Below are 15,895 nucleotides of genomic sequence, written 5' to 3' on the forward strand. Positions count from 1 at the left end.
TGGAGTGCACGCCCGAGACAGGTTCCCAGGTTCAATTACTGGTGTCTTACATCCCAGACGGGGCTCATCACGGGCTGCAGTACCGGGCTCACCTGTTTCTAAGATTGATATATTTTTTTTGTGTGAAGTCAGTAGAACAGTGGACAGTGTTACTTACTCCACTGGATCCCTAAGCATGGAAAGATCAGAGATTTTAATCAATAAATGAAAAGTTATACTGAACCTTTTCCCGCAAAGATATATATCAATTTGCTCAGTTCTTCCAACTCTATAACACGTTGGTAGATCATACAACATGTACAATAGGACAGGTTCTCTTTTATTGTGGAGAGATCCCTCTACTTTTTTCTCTAAAGTGCTGCAGCCTCTTCATTGTAAGATCTGATGTAAGCAAAGTTTATGGTTGCACACTAACTTCATATTGGCTGTTCCAGCTATTAATGTAGTCCCATATCACCATTCCTTAGGATAGGCCATCAGTACCATATTAGATAATTGGATATTAGATTTATAGGGACAGAAGGTTGATCCAGGGATTTATTCTGACTGCTATATGATTTATTCTGACTGCCATATTGGAGTTAGGAAGGAATTTTTCCTCTGGATAAACTCAGTAGGGATTCATTAGGGATTTAGGTTGAACTTGATGGACTCTTATATTTTTTTTTCAACCTTATGAACGGTTACTATGTTACCACCTATAAGTCTTGTTACTATATATTTCAAGATAAATGCTCTTTATTTAAGTATAAAATCTTCAGTCACTTGCAGACTACACACCCCTTTTCAGTATGTAGCAAAGTAGTGGGAGACTTCAGTTACTTTAGCCCTTTACTTCCTCCCTGCTGAGAGAAAGCTGTAATGAAATCATTTAAATGTCTTACACAGCCAGGGAATCACAAGATGTCACCTTTTTATTTTTAGAGGGATCTTTCTAGTTATTGAAGTCCTGGGATCACTGCAGCATTGGCACATTGCTTCTTTCTCTAAGAGGGAAAGAGTCATGAGAATTATGATCTAGAATCCTTGGCTTTGTTGAATTGCAGACCAGCTGGCAGTTCCATTGTATCTCTTACATAAGAAAATATAACAACCTCTTTGGGGAGGAGAGATCAAAACCTGTGCAAATAAGTGGACCAGTTGTCCATAGCAACCAATATTTTCAGAGACCTTTTTAAAAATAAATAAAAAATAAGCAATCTGGTTTCTATGGGCAACTGGTCAACATAGAAACATATAAAAACATAGAATGTGTCAGCAGATAAGAACCATTTGGCCCATCTAGTCTGCCCAATAATCTGAATCCTATCAATAGTCCCTGGCCCTATCTTATATAAAGGATAGCCTTATACCTATCCCTATCTTATATGAAGGATAGCCTTATGCCTATCTCATACATGTTTAAAATGCTTCACTGTATTTGCAGCTACCACTTCTGCAGGAAGGCTATTCCATGCATCCACTACTCTCAGTAAAGTTATACTTCCTGATATTACTGCAGAAACCTTTGCCCCTCTAATTTAAAACTATGTCCTCTTGTGGTAGTTTTTCTTCTTTTAAATCTTCACTCCTTTACTGTGTTGACTCCCTTTATGTATTTAAAAGTCTCTGTCATATCCCATCTGTCTCTTCTTTCTTCCTTCTATATGTGTTAAGGTCCTTTAACCTTTCCTGTTTTTTTTTTTTTTCCCCTGCAATCCATGTACTAGTTTAGTATCTTCTCTGAACTCTCTAGAGTATCTATATCCTTTTGGAGATACGGCCTCCAGTACTGCGCACAGTACTCAAAGTAAGGTCTCACCAGTGTTCTGTACAGCGGCATGGGCACTTCCCTCTCTACTGCTTATACCTCTCCCTATATATCCAACTGGTAACAAGACCTTGCTCTGAATATTCTCCATTCACTACAACCCTCTGTTGTCTGTCATTCAGCCACTGCCTAATCCACTCAACAATATGGGAGTCCAAGCTCAATGACTGTAGTTTATTGATAAGTCTTCTATGTGGGAAAGTGCGAAAAGCCTTACTAAAATCTAGATGTGATGTCTACTGCCCCTCCGACATCTATTATTTTAGTCACCCAGTCAAAAAAAATCAATAAGATTAGTTTTACATCATCTCCCTGAAGTAACCCCATGTTGTTTTTCATCTTGCAAACCATGGGATTTTAGATGTTCCACAATCCTATCCTTATAGTAGGGTTTCCATTAATTTCCCCACTATTGATGTCAGACTTACTGGCCTATAGTTACCTGATTCCTCCTTACTACCTTTCTTGTGAATGGGCACAACATTTGCTAATTTCCAATCTTCTGGGACAACTCCTGTTACCAGTGATTGGTTAAATAAATCTGTTAACGGTTTTGCTAGCTCACCACTAAGCTATCTTAATAATTTTGGGTGTATCCCATCAGGCCCCTGTGACTTATTTGTCGTCACTTTAGACAGTAAACGTAGAACCTCTTCCTCTGTAAAGACACATGCATCAAACGATTCTTAAGTCTTCCTCCCTAATGGAGGTCCTTTTCCATCTTTTTCTTCTGTAAAAACTGAAGTATTCATTAAGGCAGTCGGCTAGCCCTTTATTGTCTTCTACATACCTTCCTTCCTTTGTTTTTAATTTAGTTAGTTCTTGTTTTAATTTCCTTTTTTCATTTATATATCTAAAGAATGTCTTATCCCCTTTTTTCACAGACCGAACTATTTTTTCTTCTGCCTGCACTTTAGAAGTTCTTATAACTTGCTTGGCTTCTTTCTGACTAGTCTTGTAGATTTCCCTATTGTCATTGCTCTGGGTTGTTTTATAATTACTAAATGTTAGCTTTTAGTTTTTTATGATTTTGGCCACTTCTGCTGAGTACCACAGTGGTTTCTTCTCTTTTCTGCATTTACTGACAAGTCTAATGCAGTTTTCTGTTTCCTTCAATAATGCGTATTTTAATTAGTCCCATTTCTCCTGGACTCCATGTAATCCATTTCAGTAGGTAGGGACTAGTTGATGACTAATCTCATTTCTGAAAAGTCTGTTTTTCTAAAATCTAAAACCTTTTTGTTTTTGTGTGGTGTGACTCTGCACAGGTTTTGATAAATCTCCCCCATGTCCTGAGGTGCCGGACTCTGCATAAAAGATCTGAGAGCACTTTAGTTATTTTTCACTGAAATGTACTTAAAATAAAAAGATATGAACAGTTCAAAGCAGTTGTTTGCCTTAATTTAATTTAAAATTGAATTTGTCCAAAAATCCTACTTTGTTGTGTATGAAGCCCCTAAGCAACTCTCACAGACTATATGTGTAGTATAATCCTGGGATCTGCTTTTGTATGTAGGGGCTTCACAACACGAGGGGTCATATGGTAGAACAGTGTTTCCCAACCAGGGTGCCCGGACAGCCTTTTGCATGCTGGGAGTTGTAGTTTTGCAACAGCTGGAGGCACCCTGGTTGGGAAACACTGTGGTAGAGAGCGTTCTGACTGCAGGGTCTGAGGTGATTTGTAGTCTGTAGTAGACACTCGGGATGATTTTGGGCATTATCGGTATCGGCAATTACCATGCTGATAATGCCCCGCCCATCGCTGCGCTGTTCTTGTATAGCTGGTGATACACTTAGGCTATGTTCTCATCTGTGTTGGATTCCGATCGTGCTAAACAGACTCTAGAAGGACCCCTTCAAAAGTTAGTGGGCGACTGTTTCTTGTCCCTAAACTGAGTCTGTGACATTGGTCCCTAATGGAGCCTCTGGCGCTCATGTGCATGAAGCCTTACATTCAAAGTAAAAGGTCTAAAAAGCTGTAAGGGCCGATTCATACGCCAGAATTTCCAAGAGGAATCCTGCGGAAGAATTCTACTTGGAAATTCCTGAACAGCAGCCTCCCATAGTTTTCATTAGGATTCTACTGCACCGTGCACACATATTAAAGTTCTGTACTCCGCTTACTAAATGCTGCATACGGAATGTCCACCCGGAGTTTTTCCATGTAAATGGGCCTTGGAAGTATTGAAGGAATGGGATTCTAGAGATTTTTTTCTCTCTAGTTACACTCTGCTTGTACTTAGGGGTACGCCACTGGAAAACATTTTTATTTTATTTTTTTAATCAACTGGTGCCAGAAAGTGTAACAGATTTGTAAATGACTTCTATTTAAAAATCTTAATACTTGCAGTACTTATCAGCTGCTGTATGCTACAGGGAAAGTGCTTTTCTTTTTAGAATTTCCTTCCTGTCTGACCACAGTGCTCTCTTGACACCTCTGTCCATTTTAGGAACTGTCCATAGCAGGAGAGGTTTGCTATGGGGATTTTCTCCTTCTCTGGATTGTTCCTGATATGGACAGAGGTGTCAGCAGAGAGCACTGTGGCCAGACAGAAAGGAAATTCAAAAAGAAAAGCACTTTCCCTGTAGCATACAGTAGGTGATTAGTACTGGAAGGATTAACCCCTTCCCACTATAGGACGTATGCATATGTCCAAGCATCCGACACGTTCGCTCAATTGGACGTATGCATACGTCCTAGCGATCTCTGGCACTGCCACGGGCTGTGCAGGATATCGACGACAGGACCCGGCTGTCAATCACAGCCGGAGTTCCGCCGGATCCGCGATCGCGCCGGTCCCAGCAGCATTAACCCCATAGATGCCGTGATCAATCCTGATCACGGCATCTATGGTGTTGACAGGGGGAGCGCTCTCCTCCTGTTCTCCAACGGCGGCGCTGCGATACAATCGTGGCTCGCTGTTGGTTTCTATGGCAGCAGGAGGTCAGATCATGACCTCCTGTCTGCCTGCTACAGAAGCCTGTGAGATCCAGCCAGAGTGTCTGCAGCTCATCAGGTTATACTGTGCTGCAGTACAAATGTATTGCATTATAGTATAACCTGTAAAAAGTATAAAAAATAAAATAAAAAGTTCTTCAATAAAAGTATGAAGTGTAAAAAAAATGTAATAAATAAATAAAAATGCCCCTTTCCCAATAAAAGCCCTGTATTATCATCAAAAACACAAATCATATACATAATAAATATTGCCATGTCCATAATAACGTGTACTATAAAACTATAATGTAAATTATCCTGCACTGTGAACGCCGTAAAAAAAAAAACATGAAAAAAGGTGCAAAATTCGCCAATTTTGGTACAAATAGCGGAATAAAAAAAGATCAAAGGGTAGCACAAAAATGGTAACGATAAAAAGTACAGCTCGTCCCGCAAAAAACAAGCCCTTAGTCAATGGCGTGGGACGAAAAATAAGTTACGGCTGTTGGAAAATGAATGGCAGAAAAATATTTTTTGCTCAGAAAAGGAAAAAGAACATAGAAAGTTATATAAAATGGGTATCGCCATAATCGTACCGACCCACAGAATAAATATAACATCACTTTTACTGCACAGTGTACACCATAAAAAAATGCCAGAAATTTTCAGTTTTTTCACAATATTTTGAAGTTTTTCACAAAAAATGCTTCATGTGTCAACAAAAATCCACCAGTTATATAAAGTACAATATGTCACGAAAAAACTCTCAGAATCGCTCTGCTCAGAAAAAGCGTTCTAAAGTTATTACCATTTATAGAGATACATGTCAAATAAAAAAAGAGCATGGTCCTAGAGGTAAAAAATGGGTCGGTCCTTAAAGGACAACTGCAGCGGTATGACACTTATCCCCTATCCACAGGATAGGGGATAAGTGTTTGATCGCGGGGGGTCCGACCGCTGGGACCCCCCTCGATCTCCCTAATGGGGCGCCGCCATTAGCGCCCATGGTGATGTAGCGTCGACCTAGAGGTCGACGGTGATGCCCAGTCTCCTCCCCGTCCCCATACAGTTCTATGGGGGATGCATTCGTGCCTCCCCGCCTCTTCCATAAAGATGTATGGAGGAGGTGTGACGGCCGCAACGTCATGCTGTGGCTGGCACACCCCCTGCACGGGAGAGCCGCAGCCCCGTACAGGAGATCGCCGGGGGCCCCAGCGTTCGGACCCCCCGCGATCAAACACTTATCCCCTATCTTGAGGATAGGGGATAAGTGATTGTACCGCTGCAGATGTCTTTTAAGGGGTTAAGATTTTTAAATAGAAGTAATTTACAAATCTGTTTTACTTTCTGGCCCCAGTTGATTTAAAGTACAACCTTTTCCAGTGGAGTGCCCCTTTAACAGAGTAAATATTTACTACATTGCAGCCGGCTGTTATGCCCTGCAAGATACTGTCTGCGTGTATAGAGGGGACGGATATATACTATACTGTATATCCAGCATCCATATTTGTGTGATCTCGCTAATCTCTAAGGGTCTATTCACACAACAGAATTCCACCTGAAATGAAAGCCCACTACACTTCTATGGGATTCCGCACTCCTGTTGACACTACGGAAATCCCTCAGAGTGCGGAATCCCATAGAAGTGTAGTGGGCTTTCATTTCGGGTGGAATTCCGCCATGTGTATAGATCCTTAGTTGCAGACCAAGGGATGGCTTAGAAGCATACATACACTTGAAGGGGTACTCTGCCCCTAGACATCTTATCCCTTATCGAAAGGATAGGGGATAAGATGTCAGATCGTGGGGGTCCCGCTGCTGGGGACCCCCTGGATCTTGGCTGCAGGACCCACATGTTGCGGTTTCTGGAAACGCTGGAGGCTTCTGCTCCCGACCACGGTGACGTGAGATCGTGACGTCACAACTCTGCCCCCGTGGGATGTCATGCCCCGCCCCTCAATGCAAGTCTATGGGAGGGGGTGTGACATTCATCACACCCCCTCCCATAGACTTGCATTGAGGGGCGGGGCATGACGTCCCATGGGGGCAGAGTCGTGACGTCATGATCTCACGTCACTGTGGTCGGGAGGCAATTAGGATGAGAGCCTCCAGCACTGCCGGAAGCTGCAACAGGTGGGTCCTGCAGCCGAGATCCCGGGGGTCCCCAGTGGCGGGTGCCCCACGATCTGACCTCTTATCCCTTATCCTTTTGATAGGGGAAAATGATGTCTAGGGACTATGAGAACTGTAGATTCCAAGTGGGGTTTTAGTACTCTCAGACCACTGCTCTAGGATGATGATCTGAAACAAACAGGTTTCGTAGAAAAAAAATCCTTTTTTTTTTTTTTCTATAATGAATTGCTGATAAATGTTTGTGGCCTTTGGAAGAATTTACATTCACCTTCTGATTTCCAGCAACAAGGGTGAGTGCTGTCATTGACGGGGTTCTAGCTATTGGATTGTTCATGTTTCAATGTTCACTCACTGCAGATGAGCCAGAGGCGAACATCATGTGCCTTACAGCTTGGCCTTAAGGGAGGAGATTCCTGCTCATTGATAGTAAAGATGAGCGAACTTCCAGTAATTCCATTCATCACCAACTTCTCGGCTCGGCAGTTGCTGACTTTATCCTGAATAAATGAGTTCAGCTTTCAGGTGCTCCGGTGGCTGGAGACTCTTTCCTAGGACTGTATCCACCTTTTCCAGCCACCGGAGCACCTGAAAGCTGAACTAATTTATGCAGGATAAAGTCGGCAAACGCAGAGCCGAGAAGTTTGTGACGAATCGAATCTCTGTAACTTCGCTCCTCTATAATTGATAGCTATTTACAGGGAGCATTTCCCTTAGTCTCATGAATATTAACTTAAGGAACTGTCCAGAGCAGGAGAAAATCCCCATAGCATACCTATGCTGCTCTGGAGAGTTCCTGACACAGACAGAGGTGTCAGCAGAGAGCACTGTGGACAAGACAAAAGAAATTTTAAAATAAAAATTTCTTCTGTAGCATACAACTGCTAAAAAGTACTGGAAGGTTAAAGATTTTTTAATAGAAGTAATTAACAAATCTGTATAACTTTCTGACATTAGTTCTTTAAAAAAAAGAAAAGTTTTCCACCGTAGTACCCCTTTAAGGGATGTGTGGACTGTAATTGAATGGTTACAACTGAATCCTGTTATGTCTAAATCGTACTTGTCGTTTCAGGTGACTTTTCAGGATAATCTGTGTGTGTATACATGAAAAGCACAACTATTTTGGCCAATATATAACTTGTATATGGCATTTTCACCAGATTTTTGCTCTGCGGGCTTCATCTGTAATTGACAGTTCAAGAGCTGGTGGTCAGAGCCTAACATCTATGGCTCTGATAAAGCAGTAGTAAGTAGTCAAGACTTGCAGAGACATTAAGATATTAGGTAAAACCACTACTGTAAAGGACTTGGGGGTTCTGGTGGACAGTGAGCCTGACTGCAGTGATGAGTTCTAGGCAACAGATGGCTTAAAAGGTTTAAAAAGTCACTGGATGTATGAGGAGAAGCATAGAGGCTCGTGACGGACATAGTTTTGCCTCTGTATAAAGCATTAGTCAGACCAAGTATTGTGTGCAGTTTTGGGCACCTGTATATAAGGAGGACATGGCTGAACTGGAGAGGGTGCAGAAGTGATATTGATGGTATGGGAGGATTACAGGACCAAGACTGGTTATCAAGATTGGGTCTATTTAATTTGGAGAAAAGACGTCTTAGGGACGATCTGATTACAATGTACAAATATATGAATGGACAGTACAGAGATCTTTCTAGAGATCTTTTTATACATAGGCCGATAACCTTGACAATGGGCATCCTCTATGTCTAGAGGAAAGAAGGTTTCACCATCATCACAGACTGAGATTCTTTACTGTAAGAGCAGTGAGACTATGGAACACTCTGCCACATGATGTTGTGATGTCTGACTCAATAAACATTAAAAGCAAAAAATGGTGAGCACATCCTACACAACTATTTTATATATCGTAGTACACAGGTGTGAGCTGCTGCGGCTGAACTACAAGTACAAACAAAAGAATTACAGCAGCACACTGCTAGCGCTAAGCTATATTTGTGATAGAACATTGTTTTCCTTGCAATACTGCTATAGAGAAAAGTAGAGGTTCTTACTAGGGATCGACCGATTATCAGTTTGGCCGATATTCACGATTTTGGACGTTATCGGTATCGGCAACAACCAATAATCCAATAATGCCCCGCGCCGCACCCCCCACCACTGAATTGTGCCGCAGCACGATGCGGTGGTGGGGGTGTGGTGCGGGGCATTATCGGTTTATCGGTCGATCCCTAGTAAGAACCTCTACTTTTCTCTCTAGCAGTATTGCAAGGAAAAAAGTGTTCTATTAAACGCACATCTTAGCAGTGTGCTGCTCTAATGCTTTTGTTTGGCCTGGATGCTTTTCTGGAAAAATATCTTACAGGTTATGGATACTAGGTTTATGTTGATAGAACATTCATACAGAGATTTATTCTGATGCCATACTGGAGTCGGGGAGGAGTTTTTCCTCTGTCATGGGGCCACTGGCATGAGCCTCATGGAGGTTGGTTGCCTTCCTCTGGATCAACACAGTAGGGTTTTAGGTTGAACTTAATGGATTCTTGTATTTTTGTTTTTTTCCAACCTTACAAACTGTTACTGTGTAGGTGGAGATGTCCACAGGGTTGTCTCTTTGTAGCCTGTGTGTGTGTTCCCAGTCAGTCACCCCTCCAAATAGACTTGTATTGCTTGAAATCTTATTCCTGAGTGAGCTTCCTTATTTGTTTGTTCTGCTGATCTGTGCTAAGTTTATTGAAAAGACAGCGTCTTTTTAAGGTGAACCTTTCAGGTACGGATTTTCAGAGCTCAGGGGAAAAGAAGCTGCATTCTCCCTTTCTCCTATATGTTCGGCCCACCCACTGTGCAATGAGTTCTTCCTGAGAGAAGATGTTTAGGCATGTTGAATAACCAACTAAATCTGCATGTTTGGACCAACTTCCTCTAATATCTATGTACTTTTTATGAGTCCGTATTATGGCTTGTGTGGGCTCCACTCCCTGTGTAGGTATTGTGGTCCATTAATGCTAGCCTCCAGTGATCCACTTAAAAAAAAAAAGTTAGCTTTTGCACATTAGTGCATAGTCATATTTCTTATCTTGCATAAAAAAAAATTAAATAAAAATTAATAGTGAAAAAGAACTATACTATGCTGCAATTACTGGGGGGTTACAAGCTGTGTCTCTTTAAAGCAGTGTTTTCCAAACAGTGTATCCTTAGCTGTTTCAAAACTACAATTCCCAGCATGCCCAGAAATGTCAGTGCATGCTGGGAGTTGTAGTTTTGCAACAGCTGGAGGCCACAGCGCTCTGATACCCCCCCCCCCCCCCCCCCGATAACTTTTTCTGTACTGTCGGGCATGAGACTTCTTCTTTAAGGGTAACTAGTTTCATTTGAATGGGTCCGCGGGCATTCTGGAAATCTGACACTACTGTAGACTGTCCGCAGACCCATTTAAATGAATGGTTGTGTAACTTCTAGCTGGTTGCCTGCAGTGGAAACCCGTTTGTAGATACTAGTGTGCGAATGCACCTTTTAAAGGCAATGTTGCTAGTCCTGGGATTACAGCAGCATAGGCACTGATTTAAAAAAAATAGGTCTGTTTATTTTAATGGAATAGTGAATAAGTGGCTAGTAGGAACAAGGACTGTGGCTTAGCTGCCACAAATCTGTAACATGGTAAATAACAAACACCTGTTAGTGAACTGTGCAGTATCTGAGTGAATTGGCAGTGCCTTCACCTCACTACTTTTTCACTACTTTGAACATTTTTGTTAGCAGTTTATCTTGTTTCTAAGGGTATGTTTACACAGGCATATTTCCTTTCTAGTCCTGTGATTACAGCAGCATAGGCACTGATTTCTAAGGGTATGTTTACACAGGCATATTTCCTTTCAAACAATAGAAACATGAGTCGGCAGATAAGAACCATTTGGCCCATCTAGTCTGCCCAATAGTTGCTAGTCCTGTGATTACAGCAGCATAGGCACTGATTTAAAAAAAAAAAGGTCTGTTTATTTTAATGGAATAGTGAACAAGTGGCTAGCAAGCTAGTAGGAACAAGGACTGTGCCTTAGCTGCAATAAATCTGTAACATGGTAAATAACAAATAGCTGTTGGTGAACTGTGCAGTATCTGCAGCACAGATGGCTGAGAGTTGTGCACTACAGCGCTCTGTTCCCTTCAGGGGGGCTCTGTTCGCACAGAACACTGCAGGATTTAACTTTAAATCTGTAACATGATCGACTGTTACTTTGATTCTTTAAGAGTAGTGTCCGAAATAAGGTCAGTTGAGTGAATTGGCAGTGCCTTCACCTCACTACTTTTTCTCTACTTTGAACATTTTTGTTAGCAGATTATGTTGTTTCTAAGGGTATGTTAACACAGGCATATTTGCTTTCAAACAAGCAGCATGTATCCAGCTGCTAGTTTGACGGGGACAGGCTATCTTCAGCAGATTTTAAGCCGCTGAGATTCTGTCGCAAGCCCTTTTGACTTTGATGGGGTCTGTGGCGGATTTTTCGCTGCTGAAAATTTGCTTCGGAGAGCCCATCTCCATTTATACTTGAATTTAAAAGTACGCATGTGTGAAGATACCTACATTGCTCAAAAAAATAAAGGGAACACTTAAGCACAATAATGTAACTCCAAGTCAATGACACTTCTGTGAAATCACACTGTCCACTCAGGAAACAACCCTCATTGACAATCAATGTCACATGCTGTTGTGCAAATGGAACAGACAACAGGTGGAAATTATAGGCAATTAGAAAGACTTCCCCAATACAGGAGTGGTTCTTCAGGTGGTGACCATAGACCACTTCTAAGTTCCTATGCTTCCTGGCTGTTTTGGTCTCTTTTGAATTCTGGCGGTGCTTTCACTCTAGTGGTAGCATGAGATGGAGTCTACAACCCACACAAGTGACTCAGGTAGTGCAGCTCGGATGGCACATCAATGCGAGCTGTGGCAAGAATGTTTGCTGTGTCTGTCAGCATAGTGTCCAGAGAATGGAGGCGCTATCAGGAGATGTGGAGGAGGCTGTAGGAGGGCAACAACCCAGCAGCAGGACCGCTACCTCCGCCTTTGTGCAAGAAGGAGCAGGAGGAGCACTGCCAGAGCCCTGCAAAATGACCTCCAGCAGGCCACAAATGTGCGTGTGTCCACTCAAAAGTCATAAATAGACTCCATGAGGGTGGTATGAGGGCCCGACATCCACAGGTGGGGGTTGTGCGAACAGCCCAACACCATGCAGGACGTTTGGCATTTGCTAGAGAACACCAAGATTGGCAAATTCACCACTGGAGCCCTGTGCTCTTCACAGATGAAAGGTTCACACTGAGCACATGTGACAGACGTGACAGAGTCTGGAGACGCTGTGGAGAACGTTCTGCTGCCTGCAGCATCCTCCAGCATGACTGTTTTGGTGGGGGGTCAGTAATGGTGTGGGGTGGCATTTCTTTGGGGGCTGCACAGCCCTCCATGTGCTTGCCAGAGGTAGCCTGACTACCATTAGGTACCGAGATGAGATCCTCAGACCCCTTGTGAGACCATATGCTGGTGCGGTTGGCCCTGGGTTCCTCCTAATGCAAGACAATGCTAGACCTCATGTGGCTGGAGTGTGTAAGCAGTTCCTGCAAGAGGAAGGCGTTGATGCTATGGACTGGCCCGCCCGTTCCCCAGACCTTAATCCGATTGAGCACATCTGGGACATCATGTCTCGCTCCGTCCACCAACGCCACGTTGCCCCACAGACTGTCCAGGAGTTGTCGGATGCTTTAGTCCAGATCTGGGAGGATATCCCTCAGGAGACCATCCCCCACCTCATCAGGAGCATGCCCAGGCGTTGTAGGGAGGTCATACGGGCACGTGGAGGCCACACACACTACTGAGCCTCATTGTGACTTGTTTTACGGACATTACATAAAGTTGGATCATCCTGTAGTGTGGTTTTCCACTTTGATTTTGAGGGTGACTCCATATCCAGACCTCCATGGGTTGATAAATTTGATTTCCATTGATAATTTTTGTGTGATTTTGTTGTCAGCGCATTCAACTATGTAAAGATGAAAGTATTTCATACGATTAGTTCATTCATTCAGATCTATGATGTGTTGTGTTAGTGTTCCCTTATTTTTTTGAGCAGTGTATAAGGGGTGCAGCTCCACAGCCTATTGAACTCCCAAACGTAGTAGAGTTCAGTACTCAGCATTGTAAGTCCCATGGACAGTGAATGGAGCTGTGGCCAAGCGTACGCACTGCTGCTCCAATCACATAGAATAATTGGCCTCTGCTCTTTTTGTGATTGGTTCACTCACACCTATCCTGCCATATGGGAATATACCCTTAGGGTCTTCTCACACCTAAGCTGCCATATGCATGGGAATATACCCTTAGGGTCTTCTCACACCTACCCTGCCATATGGTAATATACCCATAGGGTTCGCTCACACGTACCCTGCCATATGGTAATATACCCATAGGGTTCGCTCACACGTACCCTGCCATATGGTAATATACCCATAGGGTTCGCTCACACGTGCCCTGCCATATGGGAATATGCCATTTAGGGGTACGCTTTACTGTGAAAATATGTAGTGAAATATGCACCTGTGAACATACCCTTTAAACTGAAGATTTCAGTTTTTTTTTTCTCTTTACAGTTGCTTTACAGAAATAAAAACTACATTGCCACTTTCATTCAACTGTTTACCTCTAAAGAGGATTTTTCCTCAAGTTTTCAGGTTAAGGTTTTCATGGGGTGGCGGTGCGGTGATCCACCCACTGGACCACCAGGTATGGTTTAAATGTCCCTTTAGACGCCGCTGTCAACTTTGACAGCGGCGATCTAAAGGGTTAATAGCCGCCCACGGCGATCGCCACATGTCGGCTATTAACACCGACCCTCAGCTATAGGAATGAGCCAGCTCGTCCTTAGACGACAACTGGTTAATATTCCCTTAACTCCTTTTAAAGTTTTTAATAGACTAATACTATCAATGAGTAACAGGGTCAGTATTCATCTAACATCAGAGGGCAGCATTACAATGAATGGTAACACCTCTTTTACAATGGTAGACAGTAGTACGACATTGACAGTGGGTGGGGGGGGGGGGCAGCTTGGCTTCTCTCATTCCTTGTGTGTCACCCAGATGATGCTCAATTACATGGACCTCGTAACTTCTATAGTCTTAAGACAGTGTTTTGCAACCAGGGCGCCTCCAGCTGTTGCAAAACTACGACTCCCAGCATGCCCGGACAGCCTTTGGCATGCTGGGAGTTGTAGTTTTGCAACAGCTGGAGGCACCCTGGTTGGGAAACACTGGTCTAAGAAGACTTTCCGGTCACTGACTCACTTCACATACTCCAGGGGAGATTCACAGAAAAATAAAATTACCTCACGCTAAGTGGGTACAAGGTGTCCAACTACTTTCCTCAGGTTTACCAATATTTCAACTAGGCCGAGCTGGTGTCATACAGCCAACGCGTGTTAGTACTGTGCCTCTGTTTCCTCTGCTGCCATTTTGTTTCTGGACAATCAGTAGTAAAGTTCTTTTAAAAGGTGGTCAGCAAAAAGTTGCCAGGCATCTCTTGCCCATGTGGACGTGGCATCCTCCATGTTAATCTTGTAACATATTGCCATTTTGTTTAAACCACAAATGATCAGTCAGTTGTGATAATCGGATGGCTGGCACGGTTATTGTTGTGCATACAGCAGTGCTATCGGCACCTCCCCTGACAAATAGAACTTTAGGTTTTCAGTGATCAACACTAGGTACACATTGGCCCTCATTTACTATTGCAAACCCGACATGTTTTGTCGGGTTGTGCGCCAGATTCTGTCGCATTGCGCCTGAAATTCTGTCTGCGCCAGATTTTGCGCCAGAATTGAAAAAACCCCGACTAACTCCATTTTGCTAAGAGAACCCGAAAAGAGGCGTGGCCACTGAGAAAAGGGGCGTGTTCTCAGAAAAGGGGCGTGTTACTGACATTTTAACAAAAACCCAACATATTTACTAAGGTTTCAACATAAAATGTGGTGGATTTGAGCTGAGGAAAACCCGACAGATCAGAGCATGTAAAAAAAAAAAAAAAGCAAAGTGTAGGGAAAAATGGAAAATGTAGGAAAACCTTAGTAAATACCGCGGAAAATAAATTGTAGGGAATTAAAACCCACAAAGAAACCTACACAACATTCTTAGTAAATGAGGGCCACTGATTTTATAAGACTATATGGCTGATGTGTGGAAGGGAGGAAAGTGACCTCACACTTTCAAGCATGAAACTGTGGGATGTGTAGTTTAGAGAACAAAACCCAACAGGAAATACCCAGTTCTGGCAGGTAAGTACTAAAATCACCTTATGGTGGATAACCCCTTTAATTTTATTTTCCTACCACGTTGCATCTTTAGATCCAGTGCAGACCTATGGGCCTTCATGTTATCAAACTACTTAAACATTCCTTGTAGCTTGATCCCCACGGTCTCGCTTGCTTTCCTCTACATTTGCTGATACGTATATTTAGTGAGAAATGGAGGACAAAAGGCAGGATGACTACACAAGACTTGCTTGGCTGTGTATGATACTATGGCGACACATAGGTCTGCATAGGAGATTTAGTAGGAGATTTTGCTACATTTTATAATTTTAGATACAAGGGGATGATAAATATACAGAAATGATTTCCAGGAAGTAATCAATATACATGAGAATACTTTATTTTTCGTGAGAGTGATTGAGAGATGTATATGGCTGTAGGAGACACAACCATAAAATTTAGTAAAATTCCTACAGCAGTGTTTCCCTACCCAGGTGGCTACAGCTGTTGTTCGTCTGTCTGGGCATGCTGGGGGTTGTAGTTTTGCAACAGCTTGAGCCACCCTGGTTGGGAAACACCAACCTACAGTCACCACTAGAGGCAGTGTTCAGCATACATTTATTAAAGCTGTGTACATATGCTTTATTGCGAACATCCAGTGAGAATATAATCATTGAAGTTATAAAAAATATCATTATCATTGTAGAAGTAAATAGTATGCGACATGTCAAACCAAGCATTTTGTAAAG

General features: G+C 42.7%; 1 protein-coding gene across 4 annotated transcripts in view; it reads left to right on the plus strand.

The window, feature by feature from the left end:
• WAC (WW domain containing adaptor with coiled-coil) overlaps positions 1-15,895 on the plus strand; it is a 74,903-nt gene that overhangs the window by 45,295 nt on the left and 13,713 nt on the right. The gene's annotated exons all lie outside the window — the stretch shown is intronic.

The sequence above is a fragment of the Hyla sarda genome, chromosome 5, assembly GCF_029499605.1.
Source record: "Hyla sarda isolate aHylSar1 chromosome 5, aHylSar1.hap1, whole genome shotgun sequence".
Classification (NCBI taxonomy): domain Eukaryota; kingdom Metazoa; phylum Chordata; class Amphibia; order Anura; family Hylidae; genus Hyla; species Hyla sarda.